This window comes from Balaenoptera borealis (genome assembly GCF_965194805.1).
Source record: "Balaenoptera borealis genome assembly, chromosome: 7".
NCBI classification, from domain to species: Eukaryota; Metazoa; Chordata; class Mammalia; order Artiodactyla; family Balaenopteridae; genus Balaenoptera; species Balaenoptera borealis.
In genome coordinates this window covers 120,980,711-120,999,286 of record NC_138864.1, presented here as the reverse complement: position 1 = coordinate 120,999,286, position 18,576 = coordinate 120,980,711, and the positions used below count along the sequence as shown (strand labels likewise).

General features: G+C 35.8%; 1 protein-coding gene and 2 long non-coding RNA genes across 4 annotated transcripts in view; 2 read left to right on the top strand and 1 right to left on the bottom strand.

The window, feature by feature from the left end:
- CNTNAP2 (contactin associated protein 2) overlaps nucleotides 1-18,576 on the bottom strand; it is a 2,074,761-nt gene that overhangs the window by 1,707,786 nt on the left and 348,399 nt on the right. The gene's annotated exons all lie outside the window — the stretch shown is intronic.
- Nucleotides 1-18,576, top strand: part of LOC309632726 — a 351,315-nt gene that overhangs the window by 297,462 nt on the left and 35,277 nt on the right. The window lies entirely within an intron of this gene.
- Nucleotides 9,815-11,519, top strand: LOC309632724. The gene is made up of 2 exons (XR_014247034.1): nucleotides 9,815-9,845; nucleotides 9,917-11,519. It is a non-coding gene; the product is annotated as an uncharacterized lncRNA (long non-coding RNA).

The following is an 18,576-nucleotide window of genomic DNA, read 5'->3' as shown; positions in this document are numbered from 1 at the left end:
CCCACGTACAGAATGCCACTCATAAGTATCTGTAATCACTTCAGTTGTACATGAGTTTATAGTATTTTCACATAAAGTCCTTATAGTTTCCTCATTTGGGTTTTTCTTTCTTTGCAGAAATCCAATGCTCTTATTCATATCATATGCATTCTAGATACAATAAAATTTTAAATAATAGTGAGAGAAATAAAAGCCACATTTGTACATAAATGGCTACTAATGGACATGCCGTATTTTTCCTTTGGGATAATTATATATTTGGCTTAGATTTTACACAGACAAGCCACCATCGCAGAATGAGGAAAACTTCGCTGCTTCACTACTGGGAGGTATCCCATCCCCAAGATAGATACAGAATCTTAACTGCTATGGTTGAAACCCAGTATTTTAAAGCGGATACAGAGGTCCAGTACAATTCCAGAGTGAGTTTGGTAATTTAAAGAGAATTCCAGAGTTACAAACCTATACTCACCTAAAGTGATCAATTCTTATTAAAAGTATTTATATGACATTTTAAGTGCAGTCTTTCATCTTAGTACTTTCTTACTTGCTAGTAGAGAACCTTATGTATAGTAGGGGTTTCATAAATATAATTTTCAATTGAATTTTGCACTTAAATGTCTTACTGTTTTCTTTTCATACTTGCTTCATTCAACAAACATTTGTTGGTCTTTACTCAAAAGCTACTGTTTCAGGAAGACGTACCCTGACCACTCTCCTAAATCTCTACCCTTAATAGTTCATATTCCTCTTCTGTGAGTTTTTTCCCCTATAACTTATCACTACCTATCACACTTTATGTTTTTCTTAGTTAACTTGTTTATTGCTTCTTTGCCTATCCAGAATATAGCTTCCTGAGGACACACGTTTGTTTTATCCACTGCTGTATATTTTCCCTAGAGCTTAGAACAGAGCCTGGCATATAGGAGATAAACTATATAAATAAATATTCAATAAATATTTGTTGAATGAAACAAATCAATGATTATTGAAACCAGTGAGGTGTCCACACAAAGTGATGATACAAAAATAAAATGAAAGTATTTTTTAATACTACATTGTTTCAAGTTGACTGTACACAATACCATCACTACTGTAAGAGCAATAAGAAAAAAGTTGTTTTCATTAGACAAGTTATTTCCTTTTTTAAGGCCTGTGTATCTTTCTACTCTGATCTCCTACTTCTTTCCAAGACAACACTTGAAATATTGAAATGTAATCAGAGAAAAAAGATCCTGAAGGCAATGAATAGATGCTAAAGGGTTTTGAGATAAGAACTACTCAAGTAATGAATTGGACAGTAGCAGTTAAAATGCAGATCTGGGGAAATGGCCCCAAAGCTACTGAGAAATGGAGGGTAACTTAAGACATTTCAGATGGATGTGGCTTCAGTCCCCTCTTCGGTGCAGTGCACAGGTGCTCTAAGTTGAATCACTAATGCTGCCATGTTTCCAGTAAGATTTCACTGGGGAAGACTTTTCTGTTTCTAACATGTTAAAGAAAAAAATACTGTTTCATGGGGTTTCATTAGGCAGCAGCATATGGTTGATTGAAGAAGCAGTATATACAGGGTTGATTGAAAAAAATGTAAGTAGGGGGACCAGATGAGAAGGTCTCAGGGTAGTATAGGTAGTCCTGATAAAATAGAGGGTGTGGTTTTAAAATGACTACATATCCCAGAGATGCCAGTAGCCCTGATTTACATACTTTTACTCTTCAGTAAAGGTGATCTATGCCATACGTAAATACATCTGATGCAATGTTATTCCTTTATAACTTTCCAATAATAAATGCATGCATTAAATGGAAGGGAGGGAGGGAGGAATGAGGGAGGAAGGGATGAGGGAGGGAGGAAGGAGAGGGTGAAAAAGAATGAAGAAAAGGAAGGAGGGAAGGGAGAACATTCTGTGACAGTGGCAATTCTGCATGTGTGAAACACTCTGAAGAAAGAGCAAGGGCAGCTCCAAGTCCTACTAGATGTGATGATAATAGCTAGGGGAAGAAATCAAGGTGTGTTCCAGATTTTCAAAACTAAGGAATTAAGAAATTTGAAAGAAAAACAGAAGCCGTCTGGATGGTAAACTATATTTGGAGAAATAATGATGTTTGGTTTTTAGCCAACAGTCTCTTGTTAACACTTCTCAAACCTGTTGACAAAGTCTCTGAACATTAACTGCACGGTTCTATGAACCTTTGAGGTCCCCTCAGATTTGTTTGGGTCTCTCCCCACCTAACGTGTCTAATGTGTCCCCTACCCACCCCCCACCCCACCTGATAGCAGGGCTGCCTCTAGGAAAGACTGGGGATTAAGCAGGTTGACTCGGGTCTCTTACATACATCCCCTACCTCTGCCTCACCACCTTCCTTTAAGTACCAGGTGCCCAGTGACCTCATACTATTCACTCATCACCTGTTTTAGTCCCGCTGCCTCTAATTCAGTTTGCTGCTTAAGCCCAGGCGCCCCAAACGGTGCCCAGACTTTACAGTGACCACGTATTCTGAACTTTCTTAGAACAGTCCCAGTGTCAACCATCTCCTTTTCCTATCTCAGTCTGCAGTTTGGAAAATTATCACCAAGTCACTCCTCCTCTCTTTGCCTTCCCCTCTCAAACATAACTCGTCTTAACTATTTGTTAAAGAAATTAAAGACATTAGCGTTAAGTTATAATTCCCTCTAGTAAGAGGTAGCCAGCCCTATGTAGCTGCCTTAGAAGGGCAACTACCCTCTTACTTAAAATAAATCCAGACATGCTTGTCAGAATAAAACCAGCATCAGTATAAGATGTCTAATAAAATTAAGTGTCAATCATTGTTTGACATTGAAACAACTTAGAATTTACGTTCTAGTCTATCATAAGCAGCTTTTGTTACCTTCTAATATGGGTGAAATGAATCAATGACTTACATCAGTGAGACCACGGTTTATGTGTATTGGTATTTAGTCAAAGACGATGCAGGCACTAGCAAATCTCATCCCCTAAAGAAAAACATCAAGTTTAAAAATACTGCTTTGACCATGCGTACCTGATAGAGACATCTGAAAGTTTCTCCAGTTTTATCTGCAATAAAACTGTGTTAAATGCAAGTCACAGTGTGCAGTTACAGTACAGCTGGAAAAGATGCAATGTTTTCTTAGAGAAAATGCTTGGCATCCAGGTGAGGAGAATACATAAAGGAATAACACTTAGGGAGCTAAGAACAGATGTGAAAAAATGATACAGGAGCCATTTGATTCTCTGAGGCTTGAGGCCAAGCCTCATCTGTCAAGCATGTCTCTTGGCTTTCCCAAAAGAATCATGTCTCCAGCTCTGCAGTTTGTCCTGGCAATTAAACGTGTTCCAAGACCTGTCACATTTATCGTCGTAAACTTCTCACGACGGGCTTCCACCTGCGCTCTGATTTTCCATGATTATCCATGATCTCTGTGGCCTGCTGGTGACCCTCCCAGACCCACCTAAGGTTTCTCCACAGACATTAACACTATGGCAGCCAGAGCCAAACTCACCCCCAAAACACACTTCCCTTCTTTAAGTATTTAAAGGCACATAAGCTTCCTGGGATTATTTTTTTCACTGCAAAGTACTTGGGAATTGCTCTCCCTCGAAGGGATAAGCCCTCTATCACACCAGGAAACAGGAAGGAAACGGCATGTATTACGGAATCAGATCAATCGGGGTAAAATCCCAAGCCTGCCATGTACAGCATGAGAAGGCTGTTATACCTCTGATCTGACTTCCCTCATCTCTAAATCGGCATGATTATTCAAATTTCTTAGACTTCCTGCGAACACTCAATAGGCTAGGATACCTGACACACAGGACACGTCACAGGAGATGAATACATCTCACATCCTCCCTTGGGGTCCACCTGTCTGCCAGGGCATCCCCCAGTGAACAGGTGGTTAATAAAGGCTGCTTGATGATGGTGATGAGGATTTTTCCCTTGTTCTATTAACTTTTTTAAACATCACCACACTGTACTTTCCAACATTACAAAAAAGATTAGCAATTAACAGTTGTTTTCCCTTTTTTGCCATTTCTTTAAAAGATCATAAAAGCCGAAAGTCAACAAAAGAGGGTAATTACCACCATTTGTAAGGTCACTAAGCAAAGTCAGAACATAATACACACTCTCACTGCCTCCTTCTCTGTCTCTTTTTCTCTGTCTCTCATACATACACAAAATTGTTATAATGCTATTAGCAAGACATTTTTTCTCTTTTACCATTGCACTTTTGTCTACATGATCAATATCTAAATTATGCTACGGCTTTTCGACCAAGAGAAAAGAAAATAGGAAATGACTGGATGAACATCTGCATCTCAAAAATAAGACTATGAGAACCTTGGGGAGGAAACGCAATGCTCTAACTTGCAGATTGAAAAATCATTAACAAGGAGTCAAGACAACAGTGCTCATCTCTACCCATGAGATGTAGAAATAAAAGCACCTTCACTTTAACAAAATATCTGCCTTCTAAAAGGCTAAAAAGTTTGGTTCCAAAGTAAGGATGTGTGCATGTGTATATGTGTATATATGTGTGTATATACATATATATATATATATTTACTGATTATGAAATAATTTTTGAGAAATATTTTCAATATAATGCCTTTTTTGCCTACTCATATTGTCATTCTTATAAAAAGATGTTAACAACTCTTTTGTAAATGTATCAAATCTCATACAGCATCAAAGAATCCTGTGTCTACTAGGATAAACAAAGTGAAGATTTATGTTATGCTGTAAGTCTGATGAATGCAAACTGAAAAATTCAAGACCAAAATACAATCACGCAAAGGATGTAGATCCTAAATGCTATTCTGTAAAATAATAAATCCGTTTCAGGTAGAATTCAGGCTTTTCCAAATATGCTGTTTTCTAATTAACAATAACGTTTTTATGCTCCCGATTTCAGTAGGCTTAACTATACGGTGTGAAAAGGCGAGTCCATCTGAATGGTAACAGGGTGCACTTGGGCAAAGGAATTTACTCATTCTACCTCTGCTATTATCCCAGCACGTCATCTAACTATGATTATTTTAGCCTGGCAGCATTGCTCACCTGTGGGCCAACCAAAGCCTTTAAATGGATTAAGAAATGCTCAAGTCCTGGGGGTGTACTCCAACGGGCATAAGGCAGAGGTCTCTTAAGCACCCTACTCCTAGGGTCCACCCAGCGCATAGATATTAGTATATAAAAGAAGAGTCACATGGTAGATGTATCCTCATTCTTGGAATAATCTATATAAACTAAAGGAAAAAAAAAGAGAAAGTTTGTAGTGTGATCATAATTTTCAAAAACCCAAATTACTAGGAAACAAAAAACACAGGCTTTAACAATGAGACCAGCTCTTTAGGTCTTCCTTCTGCCATATTTATGACCTCATTTCTTCACCTGGAAAATAGCATAATAATGCATATGTGTCAATATAAAGTAAAACATATAATTCGCCACTTTGTGCTCAAATCTATTGTTTCTAAATTGTGAAGTGGCAAATGAAATTTATAGTATTGATAACACAATACACGAAAAACATCTTCACAGCTTAGATACTTTTGTCCACTATATATATTTGTTAGTAGAAGACGATTATTCTCTAACCATGAATGTATGCTATATCCTATTATAACCATTTCTTCAATTAATATCTTTCTCATATATCTGATGTTAAGAAAATATTTTTTGGTTAAATTATGATAAATGTGGGTATTTATGTGTGCATACGTGTGTATAAACATACACTGATACCTCTATATGTATGTATACACATAACAGAAAATCATATTTATCCAAATTGTATAGGTAAACTTATATGCGTATACAAGATTTACATCTTCTTTACAAGCACTTTACTCTACAGTAAGTCCCCCTACCTATTTTTAAAATCTGCCATTTTTTTGTTTTTTTTTCATTCTTAGTCTTTGGTTCTTCTACTGTAGGTCTTAGAACCAGCTTGTCATTTCGCAGTGAGCACACAGGGAATCTTAATTGCAATCTGCTACTGTTGCCTTGGCTGACCCTTAATTTTTCTTTTTTTGGGCTCTCTTATGCATTTTTAAGTTATTATTATGTTTCATTATTGATCATTATATTCATAATAAATGGAGCTTTATATCTTGGGCATTCTTTGAAGTTTAGATTGAAGGTGCTTTCCTCCAGAGAAGATTTGTGTTTGCTTCTGACAGGCTTCTGAGACACTTCACAATAAATTCTGAGCTGAGTCTTTCTTTCTGTTCAAAGTCAAGGTCAAGTTAATTAGTGTATTTATCCTGCTCTACAAGACACACTACTGCCACCACCACTTCTACTTTTGTTGACGATTTGGCCCATTGGATGTTAGCTATATTAAGAGTCTACTCTCAGTCAAGAATGACTAAAGTTATAGTATTAGTACAAGGAGCTAAGAATAATTAATTCCATAAATCGATTCCTCTAAGCAACAGTAGAAATCATGGCATATATTTTTCTACAGTGCTTAAACCTCCCGGTAGAATAGGAATAATGGTTGAAAATAACAACCATAATAATTCTAGTGGTGATGAACAGGAGGGGGAGAAATACATTTGAGCAATAACTATTTCCTAAAAATTGTGCTAAGTGCTTTACAGTACTATTCAATTCTCAAAAAAACCCCAAAAAACAAAAAACAAAAAAACCAACAACAACCCCAAACTGACTACTGCATAGTAGATGATTTTATCTTCATTTTACAACTGAGTAAACTGAAGGTAAAAGACAGTGAGTAACTTGCCAAACGTCATGGAAGTGTTCGATGTGGCATTAAATCTCAGGTCTGTCTGACTTTAGAGCCGAGCTACTATGCTATATTGTCTTTGAAAATTTTTGGTAATACAGATATTACCAAAACATTTCTCCAAATGTCAAGAATGTATAAAAAGTAAAGATGTTTGACCTGGGCTGTTTAGCAAGAACTAAAGCAGGAAAGTCAGGGGTATTGGGAGATATAGTAAATTAATCTATAGAATACCTATTTATATTGCCAGAATATTAATTGATGCATCTTAGTGATTTGAAAGAGTTTATAAACCTTTTATAGGAGGTGTTTACTACTACCTGGCAGTTTCTGTTTAGGCCATTTTTTGGTAGATATTGGTGGAGTTACTAGATTTCTTAGATCTAGACTTAACTTTGAGATTTCAAAAATTCATTTCATTAGTATACCCAGTTTCTGAGAAATTGCTTCAGTCACAAAAATTGTGAAACCACTAGTGACTGTCTAATTGACAGTAGGCATTTGCATTTTGCAACCCGAGACACAGAATGTTTACAAAGGGGCCCTATCATCTATCTATCTGCTATCAATCATATATCTATCTATCATCTATCTGTCTATCTGCTATCTATCATCTAGCTAGCTATCAACTTTTTAAAGTTAGGCCAACCTATTAAAATCATACCTATCTTTATAAAGACATGGGACCGGTTACGTATAATCAAATCACTCTCTCTTGTTAACAATTTCTTCTTATCGCCTTTCTTCTAGCCTCCAAACTTCTTTCTATTCTTCTACCTAAAATGATTTTTTTTTTACAAACTTACACTTCTGCATTTTATAGTTCCTAATTGTATTACATTTATCCATTATGTCAATTATTTTTATATTTCAGATAAATGTTAAAATAGTACGACTTGATTCTATAAAATTTTTGCTGTAAGTGGATTCTTGTCACCTCAGTCCCAGAGGGTGGCACTTACATGGACACAACTTTCTTGTCTAAACTTTTGGGGGTTATTATTTCTACCCACTTACATGAGCTCCTCTCAAAATGCTTAACAATTTTCTCTTTTAGTTTATGAAGTTAACTGTTGACTGCATGTTTGTAAAGTTTACTTATAAAAAGTTGATAAGTTAATTGCTTATCAATTACTTGTTGAATTCATGCTTAAACACTGAGAAAGAGATAAGAGAAGGTACTTCTTTTCTCTTTAGGCCTTTTGGCATAAGAATAATCTTAGTTACCATATGAGTATTATTTTCATAATAAAACAACAGTTTTAAATTCAGAAAACTTATAAATTTATGTGATATAGCTAATATGAAATACACTTAAACATTTCTAGGGAATGAATATTTATTGTTGAATAGAGCTTTGGAAAAAGAAATATCAAATATAGGACTGCCTCTATTACACCTGTTTTCTGATGAATTTCAGGGATGTGTTTATTGAACAAAGAACAACTGATAGATAACTCATCTTTATGGGCCGTCTGTTGCCATGGTAATGGTAAGGTGACATCCTTCCAAGGGAAGGTTTTGTTCCAAAAACAATAATGAGTAACATCCTGCAGCTTCCATTCAAAACTGAAAATGAGTAGGTTGGGTTTCTTTGCTGGAACAGGTGGGAGTGCAGGGTCCTGACAGTCTCTCATTGAGGCATTCCTCGCTGTCACATCCTATCGCCTGCTATTCAGAACATTTCTTTCTTTTAGTGTATAAAAGTTCCTATTCAGTGTTTGCCTGCTAGAATATTAACTACGTAAAATAAAAACTTTTGCTATTGGGGCAAAGAACACGAAATGAATGAGCGTGCCTTCAACAAACTGTCCTATTTGTTGCAGCGATTACCTGGGAGAGGTCCCCATCTTCAACTAACAGATCGTCTAACTATATTAACTCAAAACAAAGAGACAATTTTAAACTAAAACACATTAACAGAAGCCTTCCCCAAGTGACCCAAACTCCCCAAACTTTTACCCTTCAAATGTTTCTCAATAGTCCATTGACACATAGGGCTCTTTATTATTTGTTCAGTAATGTTGCTTAGAATTTGCCAGGCACATATTGGTCAGAACATAGCATTCTTCTGGGTGGTGGGGATCCAGAGTGAGTAGAATAGGCAGAAGTCCTTAGCAAGGAATAGTAAACCATTACGTGTGTGTGTGTGTGTGTGTGTGTGTGTGTGTGTGTGTGTTGTGCAACGAGGGGTGGGGTTGGCCGTTTGGATTTCTATATTTGAAGGAGAAGCTAAGCATGACATTAGGTGATGCGTATTGGATACGGCACTTGGATGATTCGCTGGCATGAAGAGTTAAGAAGTACTAAGTCAAATGAACCTCACTCTTTACATTCAGGACTAATACGTGGATCTCATGACAAGGGCGTTGCTGAAGGGAGGCCAAGTCAAAGAGGCTCAGCCCAGAGGATGTTTATATCCAGGAAGCAAAAAAGTTTAAACCAGCTTATAACTGAATTAGAGCTGTTAAGTATTGATCACCCTCTCCTGGGTTTTTATTCTCACCATTCCTTTCTACCTGCTTGGTCTTTGCTTCCCTCATTCCTCCAATCTCTCTGTTCCTTTCATCTCTCCACTCTTTCTTGGGCTTTCCCCTTTACTCTTCTCCCAGGCTTGGGGTGATCCTTAGGGGAATTAGTTGATGAGATACAAAGGAGGAAAGAAAATGTCCGGACTTGGACTACATCTTTATACTTTGCCATAAAACTGCCAAAAACCAGTTTCCCACCTGTGATGTTTTACCTATGTAATCTCGCCACCCGCCCCCAAAACAAATTCTCTGACTAGGGTTACAAAAAGGTAGAAGTTAAATTTTCTACCACTTAGACTTTCTGGGGCTTTCGTATCCAATGTTTATTTGGTATCAAGGGGCAGGTGTGTTTGCAGGGGATGGAGAGACACACGCACAGTCATTCAGGGCCGACTATATCTCAGGTTCTGTATTACTCACTCTGCTCCTTACCTCATTCAATCTTAACTTCAACCATCTAACTCAAGCATCACTGTCTCCACTTTAGAACCAAAGACTCAAAACCTGAAGCAATCTGTGGGCATCACATGGTCTGTAAAAGAAGAATTTTTTCTAATGTAAAATTAAAAAGTCAAAAAAAATTAAATTAGTCAAAAAAAATTAAATTAGTCAAAAAAAATTAAAAAAGTCAAAAAATTAAAAAGTCAAAAATCTGTAAATTTTTACTACATAATTTGGAAGATTGTGTGTGTGTGTGTGTGTGTGTGTGAGAGAGAGAGAGAGAGAGAGAGAGAGGTATGGAGAGAGAAAGATTGCTGAAGGAGAATGATTACTGAAATCGTTGAATACAGGAAGCTTAAGTGGAATTTCTAAGTAACAGTTAAATCAAAAATGATTAAGATAAATCCAGCACAACTCCACATATATGGTAAAAAAGTCACATTATTAATACAGCTTTCTTACTTAGAGTAAATCTTTATGCCAGAGATTCAGAAACTATTTAGCAAGCTTAACATTTCATCACCAACTTTAAAATACACAGAATGGACTCTTCCATGAGATAAATAATAAAATTATAATTATCCAAGGAGCATATTCATAAAGCAGTTACTTAGTTGCAGTCATTTTATACAATAAAGATAGTCCGTAGACCACATCTATCTACAGCACACATATACCTTGTTGTCCTACACTTGGAGTCATTGCCAACAAAATTAAATCATGAGATTCTACCTAAGGTTAGTCTCATTTGTACTTCAAAATAACCAAATCAACTGACTCTTAATCCAGTTGTTTCAAAAAGGTTATCTCTAGTCTATATAGATTTTCCTTATAAACCCTGGCAGACATTTTAGGGACAGGGAACATGAAAACAAACTTCTCTCTACCTTCAAGTATACTCTCAGTTCATAGCAAAAACTCTTCCCTTCCCTAAAATTAAAAATAATAATACTACAAACAATAAATGCTGGAGAGGGTGTGGAGAAAAGGGAACCCTCTTGCACTGTTGGTGGGAATGTAAATTGATACAGCCACTATGGAGAACAGTATGGAGGTTCCTTAAAAAACTAAAAATAGAACTACCATACGACCCAGCAATCCCACTACTGGGCATATACCCTGAGAAAACCATAATTCAAAAAGAGACATGTACCACAATGTTCATTGCAGCACTATTTACAATAGCCAGGACATGGAAGCAACCTAAGTGTCCATCGACAAGTGAATGGATAAAGATGCGGCACATATATACAATGGAATATTACTCAGCCATAAAAAGAAACGAAACTGAGTTATTTGTAGTGAGGTGGATGGACCTAGAGTCTGTCATACAGAGTGAAGTAAGTCAGAAAGAGAAAAACAAATACCATATGCTAACACATATATATGGAATCTAAAAAAAAAAAAAAGAAAAAAAGAAAAAAAAATGGTCAGAAGAACCTAGGGGCAAGACGGGAATAAAGATGCAGATCTACCAGAGAATGGACTTGAGGATATGGGGAGGGGGAAGGGTAAGCTGGGACAAAGTGAGAGAGTGGCATGGACATATATACACTACCAAACATAAAATAGCTAGTGGGAAGCAGCTGCATAGCACAGGGAGATCAGCTCTGTGCTTTGTGACCACCTAGAGGGGTGGGATAGGGAGGGTGGGAGGGAAATGCAAGAGGGAGGAGATATGGGGATATATGTATATGTATAGCTGATTCACTTTGTTATAAAGCAGAAACTAACACACCATTGTAAAGCAATTATACTCCAATAAAGTTGTTAAAAAAAACAAAACAAAACTGGAGTTCAACTTATAGTAAAAATGTATAGCTTACATGGAATTATAGACTAGCCAGATTTTTATATAAATTAGTTTGCAATAAAAATCCCTGAACAAAATTTTAAAAAGTAATTAATAATAATTACAATCATGCAAAAGAGAGAAAGAGGAATCAATTTTTTTTTCAGAAAATAAATACCAAGAGTTAGACTGCTTTTATTTTCCATAGCAGCCATGGATTTTTTAGTATCTTCAAAAGTCTGAAGCTTGGACAAACAAGTATATAATTTTTCTTTTGTTGAAATTTTGGATATAAAATAGAATTTCTAATGAATATGAAAGTTTACAAGATTCCTTTGGTGACTATTGTAATTACTTGAAAAAAGACACTGAAAACCTATTCTAAATCCATTCTTGTAACTGAAGATTGAAAAAAAAAAAAACAACACTGTACGTTTAGGCTTAAAGGCAAAGCAGTGAAAAATAAAGGTAAGAATGATATTCTTACTTTATCAGAAACCAATAAAAATGCCCAGGTTTTTATACCGAAGAGTAGAAACCTTAATGGGAAACACCCTTCAGTGAGTGCTGGTCCACAGTATTTGGTTTCAACTACTACCAATTAAGAGATAGCTCCCTAATCAATATCTATTTACTTGACATCTCACTTGGGCTATATTTCAATTGAGAGTGCCTTTAGGATAATTTAAGTTTTCTAACCTAAAAAATAAAAATTTAGTTGAAAACTAAATTCTTCACCTTCTCAGAGACTTTACATTCCCAATCTGCTGTGACAACATCATTAGTTCAAACTCCTTGGCTAGAAATATATGTGATATTTTTTGGATATTTGGAGGAGTCAAAGTATGTTCAAATACTGTCAGTTACTCACTTGCCATTTTTCTCAGGTATACTCATTCCTTTCCATTTCTCTTGTCACCACTGTGATATAGGTTCTTGTCACTTCCTATTTAGATTATTACAACCACTTCCCATTGATATGCTATCAATTTTCGTCTCCCAAATTTAGACTGCATACAATTCACTGCCAGAATAAAGACCCCCAAACTTCAATGTAATCATTATACCACCCTGTCAGAACCATCCAATGACTGGTCCTGCCTCCTGCAAACTATTTAACATAGCTTGGTCTTTAGAAGCCTCTTTAGTCTAAATGTATCTCCCCCTATTTCTCAGTGAGAATACCTTCATTCATTTCAACCACTCTCCTCTCATCCTCAAGAAGTGCTGTAAAACATTTTAATGCAGAACTTTCTTGTTTTAGGCTTAGACTGCGTTCTTTCCTCTGCTCTAGCAATTTACATCCTCTTCTCCATTTAACCTCGTCTCTGACATGAAGCCTCTCCTTACCAGCTTAGTGCCTGGTGAGCCAATGGATAGTTGAACCCAGCAAGCTAAGGACAGCTAAAAAGGGTATCGAGCAGGATCACATCATCAAGTAAATTTGTTATCCAAAGTTTAAATGCTTCAAAGACATGCTTTTTCAACATTTAGTCACAGAAAAAGAAATCGTGTGTGTGTGTGTGTGTGTGTGTGTGTGTGTGTGTGTGTGTGTGTGTGTATTTCAGGCCAATGATAGAATCATAGAATGTTAGGAAACTGAGACCCAGATAGGGGAAGTGACTTGCCCAAGCCTGCATTTGTGGCAGTTGAGACTTAACCCAGCTCCTCTGTTGACAGTGATTGAGATAAGAAGCTGCATCGGATTAAGAAATCTACTTTTACCAGACAAAAATGTCAATATCTTTCTTTCCTGAATCTAGATGCATCCAGGTCTAGTTTTACTTTTCTTTTGTTTCATTAATTATCCATTATTATTATGTAAAATGCAATTAACATGAAAATAACTTAGATGTGCTTAGTTTGAAAAAGGTGTATTTTCATTGTTGATACTAAGACTGTGTTATTTTCAGATCAATTTGTGATTTATAGTTCATATAAAGTCAATAATTAATCTTTTAGCAATAACAGAGCTTTGTTGATAAACAGGAAAGATAAGAGCAGAGACTGTCATCTTCCTCAAGTGCTAAAGTTCCAACCATGCAGAAAAATACAGCATCTTTCTTCCCCCTTGGGATAGATATATATAGGACAATACGAACAGAGGTAGATGGTGATAAAAATAATTTAAAATAAAGATGTATACATATATTACATTATAAATTTTATTATATGAATTATAAATTTTATAAATTTAAAATTTTTAAATAATTTAAAATCCAAATTTATCTATCTATAACTGTCTGTCTATCTATCTACCTATCTATCTAAATAAATACAAATCATTTATGTGGAAAAGTAGCTTAATAAATTGGGCTGTACCCTCTCCTAGAAGCAAACATCCAGAGTGCAAAATAAATAAAATAAGGCAAATACAAATACACTTTGAAACTGGAACAACCTAAATAAGCCCCCAAATATCTTGAAATATGTTGTGTAACAACATTGATTAGTAGTCAGAATCTTCAAACACTCTATTTCAATCTTTATCTGCATCTTGGAGTTCATTCCAAGTCAGGCTCTGTACTGAGCAAAGAGAGTTACACCAGCCAATCATGGTAAAATACTCTATACCATCCACTCTGTTAGCTAGGTCAGATTCTGACTGAAAGATGGCTCTTAATAAAAATAAATGCTGTTATTTTTACTGTGGACACAATACTGAAACCTTTCCTCCATAAGACAGAAGAAACCAAAGTGAAAATATGAGTTTTAAGGATGTTGATACTGGAAAAACAAAGAATCTGGGGACAGACCTGTGGTACTCAGGAGGCTGGATCTCACTGTGAATGACTGAACTGAACGAACTAATGAAAAAAAGCAGTCGAAATAGATATTTAGAGATACACTGTATCAGAAAAACTATTACATTCTTCAGATTTGAATAGTTTTAGTTGTAGGTGGAAAGATCATTAACTGAATACAGGTAGATCACGATGAAAAATAGAAAAATAGTTTTAAATTAAGGGGAATTTACTGAGAAGAATTTCCTAAGAAAATTACAGTATCCAAGAAAGAAGAATATTGTCCCCCAGGCAATCAAAAGATTATTTAGAGCAAAATTCAACCAAAATATACAATGAAGTATTTGGTTTCTTAAGTGACCAGAAAAGAGAGAAGCGTGCTTTTGAAATCTTTATATGAGACAGGAGAAATACAAAAGGAAGAAGGAAGAAAAGAAAGAAGGGATAGAAGGAAGAAAAAAGTCACACAAAGCCATGAGATGATACAAGGACCTTTTTTTTTTTTTTAATACATTCTCTCCATAAATCGCCTAATAAGCTATGACCCTCAGAACTTTTTATACAGTACTTCTAGGCTTCTAGAGTTGTCTATGGGCACCTTGGGCATTAACTGAAAGGAATTGAGGCCTTTTTTTTAAACCTAGGCAGTGATTGATTGCCCCCCACAGAGTCTGTAAACTTCCCTTCAGAGATGCCAGATCATGGACCATTCCCATGGGATGCTCAAGGTGTGCTCTCAGCATATACCCCTCAGTCTAGATACTTTCCTTTCTACCTTCCATTCAATCCACCTTCCATTCACTTTTCCTAGAATAGCATCCAGCTATAGGGAGCTTTCCCCTCCATAAATTATAATAGTGCCTTGTACCATTCGCTTGGAACGAATCCCATATTTACGTCTAAGCAGAAATCTAAAGGATAGGATAGGACATGGGTGAGAATGTTGTAGGCAAATAATATGCCTTATATCACAATAGAGCATTTCATTTTCAGAAACGGATAGAAGGTCAATTCAACTGCAGAATAGCATGAGGGCAAGGAGCAGTATTAGGCTGGAGGTGAAGGACACATGCTAAGAGGGGCCCTCAACACATGGTCCCTCTCAAGGAGTCAATGACATTTTCCCTTAGGGATTTGAGTAATATGATTTGATATTCATTTTACAACTTTGAACGTGCATATGGAGAACTGTTTGCAGGGGCACAGGAAAGTGTTGCTTGAGCCCAAGCTTTTCTTTATGTTCATGACCACTACGGGAGATGGCCTGTGTTTAGAGTGACCAGGATAATGCTCAAATTTTCTTCAAATCTCAAATGTTGAAAATTCATGCAAATATATATCCATTTCTCTCAATATGAATAAAATGATTTCCTATGCTTTCTAAACACACACATAACAATTGTGCAGATAACCTTGGGTAGATGGTTTATGTTTATCATTTGGCTCCACCGATTTATTGCCCCAATGCCTATGCCGTTAGGGTCTAATCTTCCTTGTTTAAAACAAAAGGGTGTCAATGATAGTATATAAAAATGATAATATTACAAGGGTCTCTATGGCACTAAAAAAGACATACAGACCAATGGAACAGGAGAGAAAGCCCAGAAATAAACCCACCCATCTATGGTCAATTAATCTATGACAAAGGAGGCAAGATCTTTTTGGATCCATCTCCTATAGTAATGGAAATAAAAACAAAAATAAACAAATGAGACCTAATTAAACTTAAAAACTTTTGCACAGAAAAGTAAACCATAAACAAAACGAAAAGACAACATACAGAATGGGAGAAAATATTTGCAATCGATGCAACCAACAAGGGATTCATTTCCAAAATATACAAACAGCTCATGCAGGTCAATATAAAAAAAAAAAGAGCCCCAAACAACCCAATCAAGAAATGGGCAGAAGATCTAAATAGACATTTATCCAAAGAAGCCATACAGATGGCCAACAGGATCATGAAAAGATGCTTGACATCGCTAATTATTAGAGAAATGCAAATCAAAACTACAATGAGACATCACTTCAGTGAGAACAGCCATCATCAAAGAGTCCACAAATAATAAATGCTGGAGAGGGTGTGAAGAAAAAGGAACCCTCTTACACTGTTGATAGGAATGTAAATTGGTACAGCCACTATGGAGAACAGTATGGAGGTTTCTTAAGAAACTGAAAATAGAGTTACCATATGGTCCTGCAATCCCACTCCCGGGCATATATCCAGAGAAAACTATAATTAGAAAAGATACATGCACCCCAATGTTCATTGCAGCACTATTCACAATAGCCAAGACATGGAAGCAACCTAAATGCCCACCGAGGGAGGAATGGATAAAGAAGATGTGGTACATATATACAATGAAACATTACCCAGTCATAAGAAAGAATGAAATAATGCCATTTGCAGCAATATGGATGGACCTAGAGATTATCATATTAAGTGAAGTAAGCCAGAGAAAGACAAATATCATATGATATTGCTTACATGTGGAATCTAAAAAAGGGATACAAATAAATTTATTTACAAAGCACAAAGAGACTCGCAGACATAATAAATAAACTTATGGTTACCAAAGGGGAAGGAGTGAGGGGGGATAAATTATGAGGCTGGGATGAACAGATACACACTACTGTATATAAAATAGATAATCAACAAGGACCTACTATATAGCACAGGGAACTCGACTCAATATTTTGTAATAACCTATAAGGGAAAAGAATCTGAAAAAGGATATATATATACATACATACATACATACATATATATATATATATATATATATAAAACTGAATCACTGTACTGTACACCTGAAACTAACATAATATTGTAAATCAACTATACTTCAATAACTAAATAAATAAATGTTCTCTAAGCTAACAAAGTAGAATTACAACTAGGATTATATTCAAGGAGTCAATGGTATTTGGTTGCTAAAGTACGATCTACTCAAACTAACCCAGACTCTCAGCTAGGCTAACTGACTTTTTAAAACATCAGCTATGTCACCAAGAAGGGAGAATATCTTCATCTCTTTTAGAAAAAATATTTTTTAATCCAATAAAGAGGCAAGAGAAAATATTTTAATTTGCTTGTAAAGAATCTATCATTTTAAAGTTTGAACACACATTATATATTTTCCCCATCCTTATCTAAGTATTATACTTTCTAATATTTATACTAATTTATTTATGGTATATATGAGTGTTGGGTCATAATAAATTTTTAGATTAATGGTGAACAAATAGTCTGAAAGAAAATTGATTTGAATGACTATGTTCTTGAGGTCCTAGTAATTATCCAAGTTCAAGGTAAGTGTTGCTTTAACTTTGAGGCTGCAGATTATGTTTGGTTCAGAAATCAGTTATCTACTTAGAAAGCAATTTTCTCCAGCAGAAAAGATGTTATTTTTCTTTAAAACATGGAACATAATAGGTGTAATTATTTGGATGCAGGATATACAAAACTTCACTGTAAATGGTGCATAAATGTGGCCTCATTTTGTATTGATTTATGAGCCATATACAGCCCAGCCCTCCATGTCCCCTGCATCAGTTATAAATATATTGAGGTGGAACTGAAAATTCATATCCACCCACTGTGAAATAGAATTACCTGAAACAGTACAGAATAGTAGCCTATGTAATGGTACATTTACACAATGAAGATAATGTAGGGATGTTAAACTGACCTACATAAAATGTTTATAATATTTCTCCAAACCAGAACACCCATCAGAGCTTTTATCATCACAACTTTGGGGTCGTTTTCATCCAAACTAGCAAGTCCATTTTCGATTCTGAAATCTGGGCAACTGACAGAATCTTCTGGAATTTTATTTATTCAACTACCCAAGTTGGTAGTGGTGGTCCCCATTTCCCACAATAAATGACTCATGGACCTTAATTTCTGAACTTTAATTTTGCTATCCACAGAACCCCTGTAATTCTCAATTATAGGTAATCACCAACACTCATAGGAATGAAAAGTCAATTCTCTAGATAATTAGAAATGTGCCTAAGCTATCTGAAGAGCTCCTGTAAAAATAATTTTATGTGAAATATGTTTGCTTTAAATGACAAATCCAAACACACAATTTATCTTGTAGAGGTGTCATTTGAATGTTCACTGATTATGGAACTTGGAAACACAAATTGAGAGGCTACTATGTGGCAGGGCTTTATGCTAGAGCAGGTCCATGAGGAAATGGAACCAAAAGGGGTGCTGTCCATGTATCACAGCCAGCGTCGTGGAACTCATTACCTTTTTGCCATTGGAAAAAAAATTCAGGTTTGATTAAACTCAGAGGC